The sequence below is a fragment of the Anomaloglossus baeobatrachus genome, chromosome 6 (assembly GCF_048569485.1).
Source record: "Anomaloglossus baeobatrachus isolate aAnoBae1 chromosome 6, aAnoBae1.hap1, whole genome shotgun sequence".
Taxonomy (NCBI): domain Eukaryota; kingdom Metazoa; phylum Chordata; class Amphibia; order Anura; family Aromobatidae; genus Anomaloglossus; species Anomaloglossus baeobatrachus.
Window position 1 is genome coordinate 525,657,776 of NC_134358.1, and position 13,826 is coordinate 525,671,601.

Below are 13,826 nucleotides of genomic sequence, written 5' to 3' on the forward strand. Positions count from 1 at the left end.
AAGAACCAGAAAATTGAATTTGCCGTATTTTAAGTTTTTGATGTTTGCATCATAAATATATTATCTGCACTTGGTAGTTAAATATGAAAAAATATAGGAAATCACTAAATTATAGGGACTCGACAGAGTCTTAGACATTTTGTAACTCAGTATTCAATAAGGATGTACCTTGTATACAAGTCAGAAGAACAATTATCATCTGAGCTTTCATGTCACAATGCTCAGTACACCAAAAACCACAGTAATTTATGTTATGCGTCACCGGAGTGACAGGAATGAGGGGGGGGACTGGATGAGAGACCCTACGCTGACCCTCAGACTAAGGGGGGTGTTACACACTACGATATATTGGGCGATATGTCGTCGGGGTCACGGATTCCGTGACGCACATCCGGCAGCGTTTGAGATATCGTAGCGTATGACAGCTACGAGCGACTGTTAACGAGCAAAAATACTCACCTTATCGTTGCTCGTTGACACGTCGTTCATTTTCATAAAATAGTTCCTCCTTCTGCGCGCCGGTGGTACGTCGTTCCCGAGGCAGCACACATTGCTCTGTGTGACACCCCGGGAACGACGAACACAGCTTACCTGCGTCCCACCGGCAATGCGGAAGGAAGGAGGTGGGCGGGATGTTACATCCCGCTCATCTCTGCCCCTCCGCTTCTATTGGGCGGCCGCTGTGTGACGTCACTGTAACGCCGAACGTCCCTCCCCCTTCAGGAAGAGGATGTTCGCCGCCCACAGCGAGGTCGTACGGGAGGTAAGTACGTGTGACAAGGGTAACTTGTGACTTTGTGCGCCACGGACAACAAATTGCCCGTGACGCACAAACAACGGGGGCGGGTGCGATCGCTCATGCGATCGCATGACATATTGTCTCATTTAACGGGGCCTTAAGCGTACCCTAGGCTTTCCCTCAACCCAGAGATACTCTTAAATGTAGCGAGGTCTGGGCCCCGAATGTCTCCCTATCTCCTGCCTTTGTCCCTGATGGTAAAACTACCTTCAACAGGCCACCACCCGGAGGAAGGGCAAGGACAGAAGTAGAAAAACCCACCGACTAAACTGACACAGGGGTAGAAAAAAAACTCACTCCACCTAATACCAACAATAGGGAACAACAAAAAGTATACAGGAAAGGGAAACATAGAAAGGAGAATGTAACAAAACAAGATACAGCAGCAGCAGAAAACAACTCCTATCAGCTCCAGGCCTGGCTCCAGACTGAACTGAATAACTAGCACCCTCTGCAGGAAGCAGAGGTCTTATATCCAGGCCGGAATTGATCAACCGCAGACAGCTGAGCAGAAATGAGATTTCTGCTTCTACAATAGAAGAGGGAGTTAACCTCTCATGTGCTCAAAGGAAAAACATGTTTAATGTGCATGGTCTAAGATGGTAAAGAAAAACTGGCTCTGAACCTGTCCCTAGGCACCATCGGGACATTATGTGACTAGGCTAGCGCTCGCCCACCAAAGTACCAATATATAGCTAATGGATAAACCAGAAAACATAAACCCCATTTGGTGCTGGCTTTGGGGCCATCATCTGGGTCTATTTCCTTTGGGATAATTCACAAATAACTTATTTTGAGTTTAGCGTCAAATGAGTAATTGGTCAGGACAGGCGGCAGACAAGGAACTGTGGTCACAAATGTAGCCTGGTCATAACCAATGATAACAAGTCATGACATACACCTTTGCAAATATAGGAACTGTACAACCTTATAGCTTAGCCAATGAGCATTAGGAAAATGGACCCTTTAGGAATTGCCATGTTAGTGTTCCACTATTATTTCCACATCACTGAGCGTAAAGGTCCCCCTACACATTAGACTAATATCAGACAATATCGATGGGTTTCGGCTACATTCAAATGTACTTTGGGGCCAATAAAGATGATTAAGGATTCAGTATAACTGATTTTGCACTACCGGTCCCTTTTTTTTATAGAGATAAGGTGTAGCGAGAGATGTTTAGCAGCATTTCTCTCTTAGAGAATGTAGGAGTGCTCAGTAGAGAAGGTGCTCTTGTGTATGGTAGCGTTGGGTGAAATAGCTGCTGGCCAAACTATCTAAATTGTATGGGTGCCTAAAGTACATGGTTTCTTAGTAATCCTATGTACAGATTTATGGTGGTAGTAAGGGCTAGGGTGCTGTAATAGGAATCAAAATGTGGATGAAAGCAGGACAGTTATACTTACTAAGGTTCTAAGCGGCTGTCATATTGCTTCCGGGTCCGCTCATTAAATCTCATGAATATTCACTGCTTCAACCAGCCCACCATCTGTGACAGCATCTGTGATTGGTTGCAGTCAGACTGCCAGTATGTCGGTGTCTGACATAGGTTGTCCGCACACTAGCTGTCTGGGTCCCCGAAGGGGAGTGTAAAAATAAACAAATAACTGGAAAAATGGCGTAGGGGCCCCTGTATTTTGATACCCAGTGCAGATAAGCAGACATCTGGAGGCTGCAGTCACCAGCTGTGTGTGTTATCTTGGCTGTGTATCAAAATACGAGGGAACTCACACAGGTTTTCTACAGTTATTTAAATAAATAAATAAATAATTTACAGCGTGGCGTCCCTCCCAATTTTGATACCCAGCCAAGATAAAGGAGACAGCTGGGGGCTAGTATTCTTAGGCTGGGGAGGCCCATGGTTATTGGGCCCTCCCCAGCCTAAAAATAGTAGCCTGCAGCCGGTCCGGAATTCGTGCATCCATAAGATGTGCCAATTCTGGCGCTTACTCAGCTCATCCCGATTGCTGTGGAGTGGTGGTAATCGGGGTATTATAAGTAGTTAATGATTTTTGACAAATCACAGCTGTCATGAAGCCCGAGGTTAGTAATGGGCAGGGGTCCATGAAACCCCCAATTACTAATTGCATATGTAAAATAAATAAAAGCAAAACAGAAAAATGCTTCATTTAAAAAAAACAAACAAAAACAATCTCTTTCTACAATTTATTAACCTTCAAAACACCCCTGTAGGTCCAACATAATCTCCAGATACAATGTTCCATGATGATCCCGGCTCTGATACATTTGAGGTCGCAGTGTGCGGTCACATTAGAAAATGCGACCGAGCACTGCGGCATCCAGGACACCCTGACGAAGGCCCAGCTGTTAGAGCGGTGATGTTAGTGAGTTCACCTGAGGTCACAGCTGGCAGTTCCCATGATACCCCAGCTGTGACCTCAGGTGAACTCAGTGAACTTACCTCAGGTGAACTCTATGAACTCACCTGAGGAGAACTCAATGAACTCGATGCCAGATGACCGGCTTAGCCTATGTGCGCAAGTTGAGTATTTGGTTCCAGAAAATCTTCCAGGAGATGCAGATTAGATGCAGACACACGTTACAGAAATCTGTACTAAATCTGCATCTCCTGGTAGAAAAACACAACAAAAACACAAATCATCCCTCTGATCAGCAGAAGTGATCGGACAGTGTTGGCATAAAGGAGATCAGTAAAATCAGTTAAAAATGTAAAAAATAGTTTTAGAAAAACCTGAAAAAATAAAAAAAATCTAAAAGTTCAAATCATCCCCCTTTTGCCTCATTGAAAATAATGCAATTATAAAAAACCCACATATTTGGTATCGGTGCATTCAGAAATGTCCGATGTATCAAAATAATCTGATTGGTAAAGGGCATAGCAGGGAAAAAAAATCAAAACGCCGGAATTATGTTTTTTGGGTCACTGCAACTCTGCATTAACATGCAATAACAGACGATCAAAACATCGCATCTACCCAAAAATGGTATCATTAAAAACGTCAGCTCAAGATGCAAAAAAATAAGCCATCATATACCCCCAGATTACAAAAAATAAGAATGTCTCGGAAAATGGCAACAAAAGTGCAATTTTTTTTCCACCATTTAGATAAAAGTAAAATTATACATGTTTGGTATCTATGGACTCGTACTGAACTGAAGACTCATTCTGCCAGGTCAGTTTTACCATATAGGGAACTTGATAAGTAAAAAAAACAATCTTGCAATTGCACTGTTTTTGCAATTTCACCGCACTTGGAATTTGTACCTGTTTTCTAGCACAATATGAGGTAGAATGAATTGTGTCATTCAAAAGTACAACTCGTCCCGCAAAACTACAAACTTCAGATGGCTATATTGAAGGAAAAATAAAAAAGTTTTGGCTCTTGGAAGAAGGGGAGGAAAACAAGAAAACAAAAAATGGAAAATCGTCAGGTGGTAAAGGGGTAAGGACTAGCTTATTTTAGGCCTTTTGGACAAACCTTTTTTTTTGTTCATCATCGCATTCCAAGAGCCATAACTCTTTTTTTACACTATGTTGCGGTACATACTAACTTATTGAATAACTTTTATTTACCATTTATTGGAATGGATGGAAAAATGCATGAATTCAGCCATTCATATTTACGATGTCAGTGAATAGATATGTCACCAGTTGTAGATCTAGGAGCGGCATAACCAGCAAAACCTCTCTGACTTTGTCCTTCACCTAGCATGGGCTAGTCTTAATCTTGAGAGCCTTTTGGGCCCCTTCACCTACTTCCACTATACCTTCAGCTCTTCTTGCAAGTTGGACTTTGAGACCACAAACTAGTGTTGTCATGCACATGAAATGAATAGCCATAAGGTTTCAGCAAGTCATATTCTAGAGATTTAAGGCACACACTAAAGGCCGCTTTACACGTAATGACATTGCTAACGTGATGTCGTTGGGGTCACGGAATATGTGACGCAAATCCGGCCTCGTTAGCGACGTCGTTGCGTGTGAAACGTACGAGCGACCGCTAATGATCAAAAATACTCACCTAATCGTTGATCGTTGACACGTCGTTCATTTTCAAAATATCGTTGCTCGTTCTGGACGCAGGTTGTTCGTCGTTCCTGAGGCAGCACACATCGCTACATGTGACACCCCAGGAACAACAACAGCACCGTACCTGCGTCCTCTGGCAATGAAGTGGGCGTGTCTTTCATGCAGCTGCTCTCCGCCCCTCCGCTTCTATTGGACGCCTGCCGTGTGACGTCGCTGTGATACCGCTCTAACCGCCCCCTTAGAAAAGAGGCTGTTTGCCGGCCACAGTGACGTCGCTGGGAAGGTAAGTCCGTGTGACGGGTAATAGCGATATTGTGCGCCACAGGCAGCGATTTGCCCATGACGCACAAACGACGGGGGCGGGTGCGATCGGCAGCGACATCGATAGCGATGTCGCTGCGTGTAAAGTGGCCTTTAGTCTCTGGAGATTGTCATTTTGGACAGCAAATAGGTAAGTTTGAATTACAAATTGGCGACAATTGTCAGATCGATCTTTGCCACTCACGACGCAATGTCTTTGAACCTACATCAGACCGAACACCAGATCGGCATCACAAAAAGGAGCTGACTTGGGAAAAAAGTTGCATCTGGTCAAAATCTGGTCAAAATCTGGCCAACGTTACAAAAGCCATAACAAAGGCTAATGGATTAGAGACTATATCCTCTGTAATTTCACTTTGCAGGTCCATAAAACTGTACCCTTTTGTAAACTCTCTAAAATTAATTATGACATCAAGTTCTTGATTTAACAGTGAATAAAGACAATTTCCATATCACGTAAAAAGTAATCCAAGTAAAATACCCAAATGTGGGACTATAATAAATGATATACAAAAATGCTTACTCTTTGAAAACCAGAATTCCCTCAGAATACATCCACTGGAGTCCCACACATTTTTATTTTCCTAAAGTCTATGTTTTATTACCATTCTTGAAAAGAGCAGGTTTATGAGATCATTACACAAACCAAGCAGTTCCAACCACAAAAAAGTGCTGATTTACTTTTACATAAGTTCTACCACATGCTACACAGAGCGAACAAAATAATTCTTCCAATATATTTCAGGTATCAGAATATCAATGACATGACATGGAGCGGTATACAACAAGAGTAAGAATACCTTCTGCCACTACAAGACGGTCAAGTCTTTGTGCAAAATGAAATGCTAGCACAGTGTCATAATAACACACTTGACAATTTTTACTGCTGCCCTTCCAAGAGTATAATATAGGAGAAACTCCAGATTACCATATAGCTCTGTGCAGCAGGACCAAGAGTATGCACGTTGCACAGATCTCCTGGCAATATCCTTAGGAAATGCGTTCCCCATCTCATAAAGGGGCCGCATGGACACTCTGAAGTGTTCCCCAGCCTATAACTAGGAGGCGCCGGGTATTTAAGGCACCTTCCCCTGTTAGGAGGTGCCTTAGTAATAAGGTTCCTGGTTACTCTGATCCAGTCAGTATGCTAGTCTGCTTCCTGCCAGTAATCTGTACCTGAACCTGTCCTGCCTATATCATGTGTCAATCCGTCCTGCCAGTATCCTGTCCCTGAACCCTTCCTGCCAGTATCTTGTACCTGAACCCGTCCTGCCAGGATCCCATACCTGAACCTGTCCTGCCTGTAACCTGCACAAGAACCCCTACTGCCAGTCTCCTGTGCCTGTCTGTCCAGCCTATCTCCTGAACATACTCCATTCAGTCAGCCTCCACTACCCGCTCTATCCTGCCTGCCCTCCATTCCTGTATCCCGACCCTTGGGTCAGCTGCTGGAGTGTTACCTGGTGTCTACCCACAGCCCAGTCCATACTCACCATCAGAGGCTCTGGTGAAAACACAGTATACAGGTCCCGCCTTCAAAGAAAGCCCGGTATTTGGTGCTGTGGATCTACATCCGCTAGCGCCACAGAGACAAGTTATCATCAATTTCCATTCAGCATCCAGGCTCTAAAAGAAGTCTTTCTTGAAGAATGGAAAAAAAAATGATGCTACAATACAATGTCACCAGCTTGTTACAAGTGTTTGATGTGGGGTAAATTCATTTTTGCATCAATTAATTTGAGTAAAACTGAAGATTCTTTAATAAATGTTATATTATTAACCTTACTTTCATGCTACGGGAAATACAAATGTTCTTAGAAACTCTGTCTTGGCAAAATTTGGCAAAATTGTTCTTGAGTTCAGAGAGATATAGATTAAGCTATGAAGGGCAGGCAGAGACAGACGAAGGCCTTTGTGCAAGAATTGTATATGGGGGGCCCTTGATGTCCAATAGTTCATGATTATGCACCCCTTTATGTGCTGATTTGGAGGTGATGGTGGCCCCCTTACTCTAGAGTTCCCGTGCGGCACAGGTTGCACCAATAGTACTCGTATGTGCGCCCCCGTGTGCTATTGTTTGGATGACATGTTTAACCACATAGTATAGTAGAAAACACTACACTTCATAAAGTGAAATCTGAGGTCCACGCTCTGCAGAACGACATATCATTTACAGAAATCAAAATATTTTTGTGATCAGTTCCTCAAAGGGCAATGCTTATATGATTTATCACATGTTTTTATATAAATACTTATATATTCCCATACATGTTTTACTTGGCAGTATTTTCAAAGACGTGTCACATGCTTAACATTAACTACCACATTTTTCAAGTAAATGACTAAATTACGGGCTATCCAATTTGGCATAGAAATAATAATATGAGATTTTGCTCGAGACTAGTTATGGAATGTTTTGCTGTTGCATAATATGCGGAAAAAATGTTCATTCATTACCTGCATTCGGTCTAAAGTATTATATAAGCAATTGGAGCATACACTTAAATCTGAATATTTAATCATTAGAAACAGGCATGGTTCATTTTTCTAGACAGCCTGTGCCACGGTCCATTAAAATGAGGGGTCACTGGACTGAAGAGAATAGACCGGCATGGATGAGCTGCTGTGATAAACAATGAAGAAGCGGCTGATCGCGGGGGTGACCGGTATGTTGGTCTCCTACCAATCATACATTGAGGTTCTGTCCTATGGATTGTTATTTGTGAGATATTGTAGGAAATTATTGGAGGATTTTAATAGTACCGCTTGCTTAAAATGTACACTTGCTAAGACCCCCTTCACACCTCTAATTAAATAGTGCACGTGTTGCACAGTCCGTTTTGTCCATCAGTGTGTACGTATGTTTCATCCGTGTGCCATCCATGTTTTTTGGTGTGTGACTACATTGCGGGACAATATCAATTTGTGATATACGGATTCACACAGGAGTGCTCCTGCTCTTTCCTTTCTCTTGCATCCATGTTTTTCCGGTATGGTTAAAAGAAGGATGAAATTATAAAGCTTCTCCTATATTTTGCAATGTTAAACACGTACTGCCCATGGACTGCACACGGATGTCAAAAGAATGGCACACAGACGTCAAAAGAACGGGCACACGAATGGGACACGGACGGCAAAAGAACGGCACACAGACGTAAAAAAAGGCACACGAATGGCACACGGTCGGCCAAAGAACGGCACAGAAATGGCAACACGGACGGCAAAAGAATGGCACACTAATGGCACATGGACATCAAAAGAACGACACACGAATGACACAAGGACGGCAAAAGAACGGCACACGAATGGCACACAGACGTCAAAAGAACGGCACATGGACGTCAAAAGAATGGCAAACAAATGGCACAAGGACGGCAAAAGAACGGCACACGAATGGCACACAGATGTCAAAAGAATGGCAAATTAATGGCACACGGTCGGCAAAAGAACGGCACACGGATGGCAACCCTTTGACTTGTATGGGTCTGTCTGTCCGTGCTGCCAGTTAAAAACGGACATGTTCCCTTCTGGATCACACAAGCTCACTTATGGTTCACATAGACTTAGGGCGGCTTTCCACGTTGCGACATTGCACGTGCGATGTCGATGGGGTCAATTCGAAAGTGACGCACATCCGGCGTCGCAGTCGATATCGCAACGTGCAAATCCTTTTTGATACGATGAACGAGCGCAAAAGCGTCGTTATCGTATCATCGCTGCAGCCTCCGACATTTCCATAATGCCGGTGCAGCGACAGGTACGATGTTGTTCCTCGCTCCTGAGGCAGCACACATCACTGTGTATGAAGCCGCAGGAGCGAGGAACTTCACATTACCTGCCGCCGGCTGCAATGAGAAGGACGGAGGTGGGCGGGATGTTTACATCCTGCTCATCTCCGCCCCTCCACTTCAATTGGCCGCCTGCCGTGTGACGTCGCTGTGACGCCGCATGACCCGCCCCCTTAGGAAGGAGGCGGGTCGCCGGCCAGAGGGACGTCGCACGGCAGGTATGTGCGTGTGAAACTGCCGTAGCGATAATAATCGCTACGGCAGCTTTCACTAGATATTGTACGTGCGACGGGGGCGGGACTATCGCTGCAGCATCGGTAACACATTGTTACCGATGTCGTAGCGTGCAAAGCCCGCCTTACAGTCCATGTGAAAACACAAAAGTGTGACGATCCCCATAGATTACCATTAGCATGCGTGTGAATGTGTCACCAGTACATGTGAAAACGGACACCACATGTATCAGAAACACAGACTTGTTAAGGAGATTTAATGCTGCAAAAAGCACCTTTGCCTCTGTGGCATCGGAGTGGAGCAGGAGCACTGAATCTGGCAGTATCTAGTGATCTGACCAGTTTCAGAGCTGCAATTGTAAGCTCTACCGAAAAGAGCTTGCAAGTGCTGCACTCCTCGCCTAGGAAACCGGCCACTACTGATAAACTGCCGATGTGGCCGTTAACCTGGCCAAGAGGCAGTAAAGTATTGAATTAAAAATCTCTCCATTCTTGCGAATGGAGGGGATTTTTAATAAAAGGTATAGTGCCAAGAAAGTTGTTTTACGCTTTGCAATGTTACCCATTTAAGAACATGCGACAAACCCTTTGAGTTCAATTTCATGTCCCTAATTTTAAGTCAGAATAGCATTATTTGATTTTGTCATGCTGCTTTCAAGCTGGTAAACTAAACTTTGTGAAAGATATTTTCACTAAAAAAAATCTCATCCTATGAAGTTTCTGCATGACAAATTATTATTGCAGAACTCCTAAACCTTGGTCAGTATCAATGGAATCTGCTCTGTCATTAACTTAAAGAGTGACCATCATTTTCATTTTTATTTCAGAAATCAATAGTACAAGTGAAAATAAGAAAGTTTGTAAGATATCTTATCAGACAAATTTGCTTTTTTCACCTAGACTGATCATTCATTCATTAAAGTCTCAATTCCAGGTTATAAATTGTTTTCAGTGAATATAGATTTTTCCATTACTGAGATAGCAGATGATAGTTGGTTTCTAGAAGATTCTATGTAGAGGGCAGGAGAGATGAGCTAGAGGCTGAGGGAGGAGCTAGAGACAGAGTGAGGAGCTAGAGGCAGAGGGAAGAGCTGGAGGCAGATGGGGAGTTAGAGGCTGAGGGAGGAGCTAGAGGCAGAGTGAGGAAGCTAGAGGCAGAGTGAGGAGCTAGAGGCAGATGGGGAGTTAGAGGCAGAGTGAGGAGCTAGAGGCAGAGGGAAGAGCTGGAGGCTGAGGGAGGAGCTAGAGGCAGAATGAGGAAGCTAGAGGCAGAGTGAGGAGCTAGGGGCAGAGTGAGGAGCTATGGCCACAGGTAAGAGCTGGAGGCTGAGGGAGGAGCTAGAAGCAGAGTGAGGAGCTAGAGGCAAGAGCTGGAGGCTGAGGGAGGAGCTATAGGCAAAGTGAGGAGCTAGAGGCAAGAGCTGGAGGCAGAGTGAGGAGCTAGAGACAGATGGGGAGTTAGAGGCAGAGTGAGGAGCTAGAGCCAGATGGGGAGCTAAAGGCAGAGTGAGGAGCTAAAGGCAGATGGGGAGCTAGAGGCAGAGTGAGGAGCTAGAGGCAGATGGGGAGCTAGAGGCAGAGTGAGGAGCTAGAGTCAGAGGGAAGAGCTGGAGGCTGAGGGAGGAGCTAGAGGCAGAGTGAGGAGCTAGAGGCAGATGGGGAGATAGAGGCAGAGTGAGGCGCTAGAGGCAGATGGGGAGATAGAAGCAGAGTGAGGAGCTAGAGGCAGAGGGAAGAGCTGGAGGCTGAGGGAGGAGCTAGAGGCAGAGTGAGGAAATAGAGGCAGATGGGGAGTTAGAGGCAGAGTGAGGAGCTAAAGGCAGATGGGGAGCTAGAGGCAGAGTGAGGAGCTAGAGGCAGATGGGGAGCTAGAGGCAGAGTGAGGAGCTAGAGTCAGAGGGAAGAGCTGGAGGCTGAGGGAGGAGCTAGAGGCAGAGTGAGGAGCTAGAGGCAGATGGGGAGATAGAGGCAGAGTGAGGCGCTAGAGGCAGATGGGGAGATAGAAGCAGAGTGAGGAGCTAGAGGCAGAGGGAAGAGCTGGAGGCTGAGGGAGGAGCTAGAGGCAGAGTGAGGAAATAGAGGCAGATGGGGAGTTAGAGGCAGAGTGAGGAGCTAGAGGCAGATGGGGAGCTAGAGTCAGAGTGAGGAGCTAGAGGCAGATGGGGAGCTAGAGGCAGAGTGAGGAGCTAGAGGCAGATGGGGAGCTAGAGGCAGATGGGGAGCTAGAGGTAGAGTGAGGAGCTAGAGGCAGAGGGAAGAGCTAGAGGCTGAGGGAGGAGCTAGAGGCAGAGTGAGGAGCTAGAGGCAGATGGGGAACTAGAGGCAGAGTGAGGAGCTAGAGGCAGATGGAGAGCTAGAGGCAGAGTGAGGAGCTAGAGGCAGAGGGAGGAGCTAGAGGCAGAGGGAGGAGCTAGAGGCAGAGAGAGGAGCTAGGGGCAGAGAGAGGAGCTAGAGGCAGAGAGAGGAGCTATAGGCAGAAAGAAAAGCTAAAGTCAGAAGTAGGAGTTAGAGGCAGAGTGAGGAGCTAAAGACAGAGGAAAGAGTAGAGACAGAGAGAAGAGCTAGAAAGACAGATGGAGGAGCTATAGTCAGATGGCATGCTAGAGACAGAGGAAGGAGCTACAATCAGAGGAAGGAGCTAAAGACAGATTGACCCCCTCTCCCCCCTTTTCTGCATAGAATCTTATAAAAAACTATTGTCATCTCTTGTCTCAATAATGAGAAAATCAGTATTCAGTAAATACAGATATTACCTAGGAATTGAGAATTTTGAAAAAAGAATCAGTCCTAGCAGAAAAAAAAGTGGATTTCTCTCATAAGATATATTACAAAGTTTCTTATTTTCACTTGAACTATTGATTTATAGAATATAAATTAAAATGACGATCACTCTTTAACCCCTTCTAGGCATATGATGTATAACCTCGAGAGGTCTGGAGCCTACGGCTCACCCTGATGGTCTTAGAGAGTTGTTTGAGAGCCATCTGGGCCCAGAATCGGAAGAAGGTGACCGGAGATAGGAGGAAGGAGGCACAAACCCCAAGAGGACGAGATCCAAGATAGCAGGGGACAGGTCGAATGGTCGTACTTCGAGAGGTAGGAAGGAAAGGAAGGCCATGTCTGTCATAACGGTGTGAACAATAAAAGTGAACAATTCTGGTTGGCTAACTCTGGTGTTGCGTGTGTTACAAACTGTCTACAATGTCTGATGCCAGCGGTGTGATGGACACCGGTCTGAAGAAGCCACTAAGTGTCATTCACCCCACCCAAAATCACATTCCTACACAGTGCACAGAGTCTCCTTGGCCAAGGAGTGTGGTGCCCGAGTGGCCCTGGCCCCCTCCTTCAATATCTCAGTTGGCCAATGTGAGTAAGGTAGAAAAGGAAAGTAAAGAATATTACATACAGGTGGGGGGATGTAGACATCAAAGGGCTCCTGTGCCGAGCAGTGTATGGACTCCTACGTTACCAACTGACATTCTTCCTGGATATCCAGAAAAACCATTACCAGCCAACCTATCCACTAATAATTTGGTTTGTCCACTAGTATATGGGGCAGTATGACCAGTCCAGTATACTAGAAGATGAGATTGGGTTATCACCCTGTTTAGTGAGCTGATAAATAGTCATATTGACTACAAACCACTGGTGGACACAGACAGAAGAGGCCCCTGCTCAAAAATAATATATAGTATCTCTGCAGTCGCATAGCTCCTCATAATGCACAATTCCTCTTGCTTTGGAGGTGGCAGTGGCCTCCTTACCTCTTAGGCCCCTGTACATCTGCACAGTTTCCACCAATGATATGTCCGCCCCTACTACAAGCTTTCTACCTCCATTAGAAAAAAAAATAGTAAAGTTTCCACCTGAAATATATATAAACCTTATTCTGACAACGCCTGTACAGTTCGGATCCTGAGCGGCACTATTCCTGATGTAATCTTCTTTGGCATCTTCCCTGTTCATGGTTGGATCATGAAATCCAGTTCTCTGTTGTTTTAACCTTTTTTTTCTTTCTAAAATGAATTCATTTTGACATCTGAATGAGATGGAGAAATTAGGTTTTGAAAACTTCACTGCTGATTTTACATCTGACTCTTCCAGACAGAAAATTTGTAAGTTTGATCTGGTTCATTACTGATTTCCTTTGGCTCTTCTAGACAAAAGGTATTTTATGTTTTATGTTTATTATCCTAATTATAATTCCTAGAGTTCAGCCTCAAAATCAGTGATACTCCGCTCTGCAGAAAAAAGAGAGGTTGGATCTGTGTATACAGCTCCCAGCACAAGCTGTATATACTATGACTTGTATGTACAGACCTCTCTCTACAAGCCGTATATGAATAGGTATCTTTAGTTTTGGTGACCCTCAAGTGAGGTTTTATGTTATATTCTAGTTAACTGGAGAGACAGACGGATAGATTGAATATATAGACAAGTAAATCAATAGATAGAATCTATACAGTACATATTTCATACAGTGGGGAAAATAAGTATTTCATACTCTGTCGATTTTGCAGATTTTCTCACCTACAAAGTATGGAGAGGTCTGTAATTTTTATCGTAGGTACACTTCAACTGTGATAGACTAAAAAAAATCCAGAAAATCTCATTATATGATTTTAAATAATCTGCATTTTATTGCATGAAATAAGTATTTGATCCTGTACAAG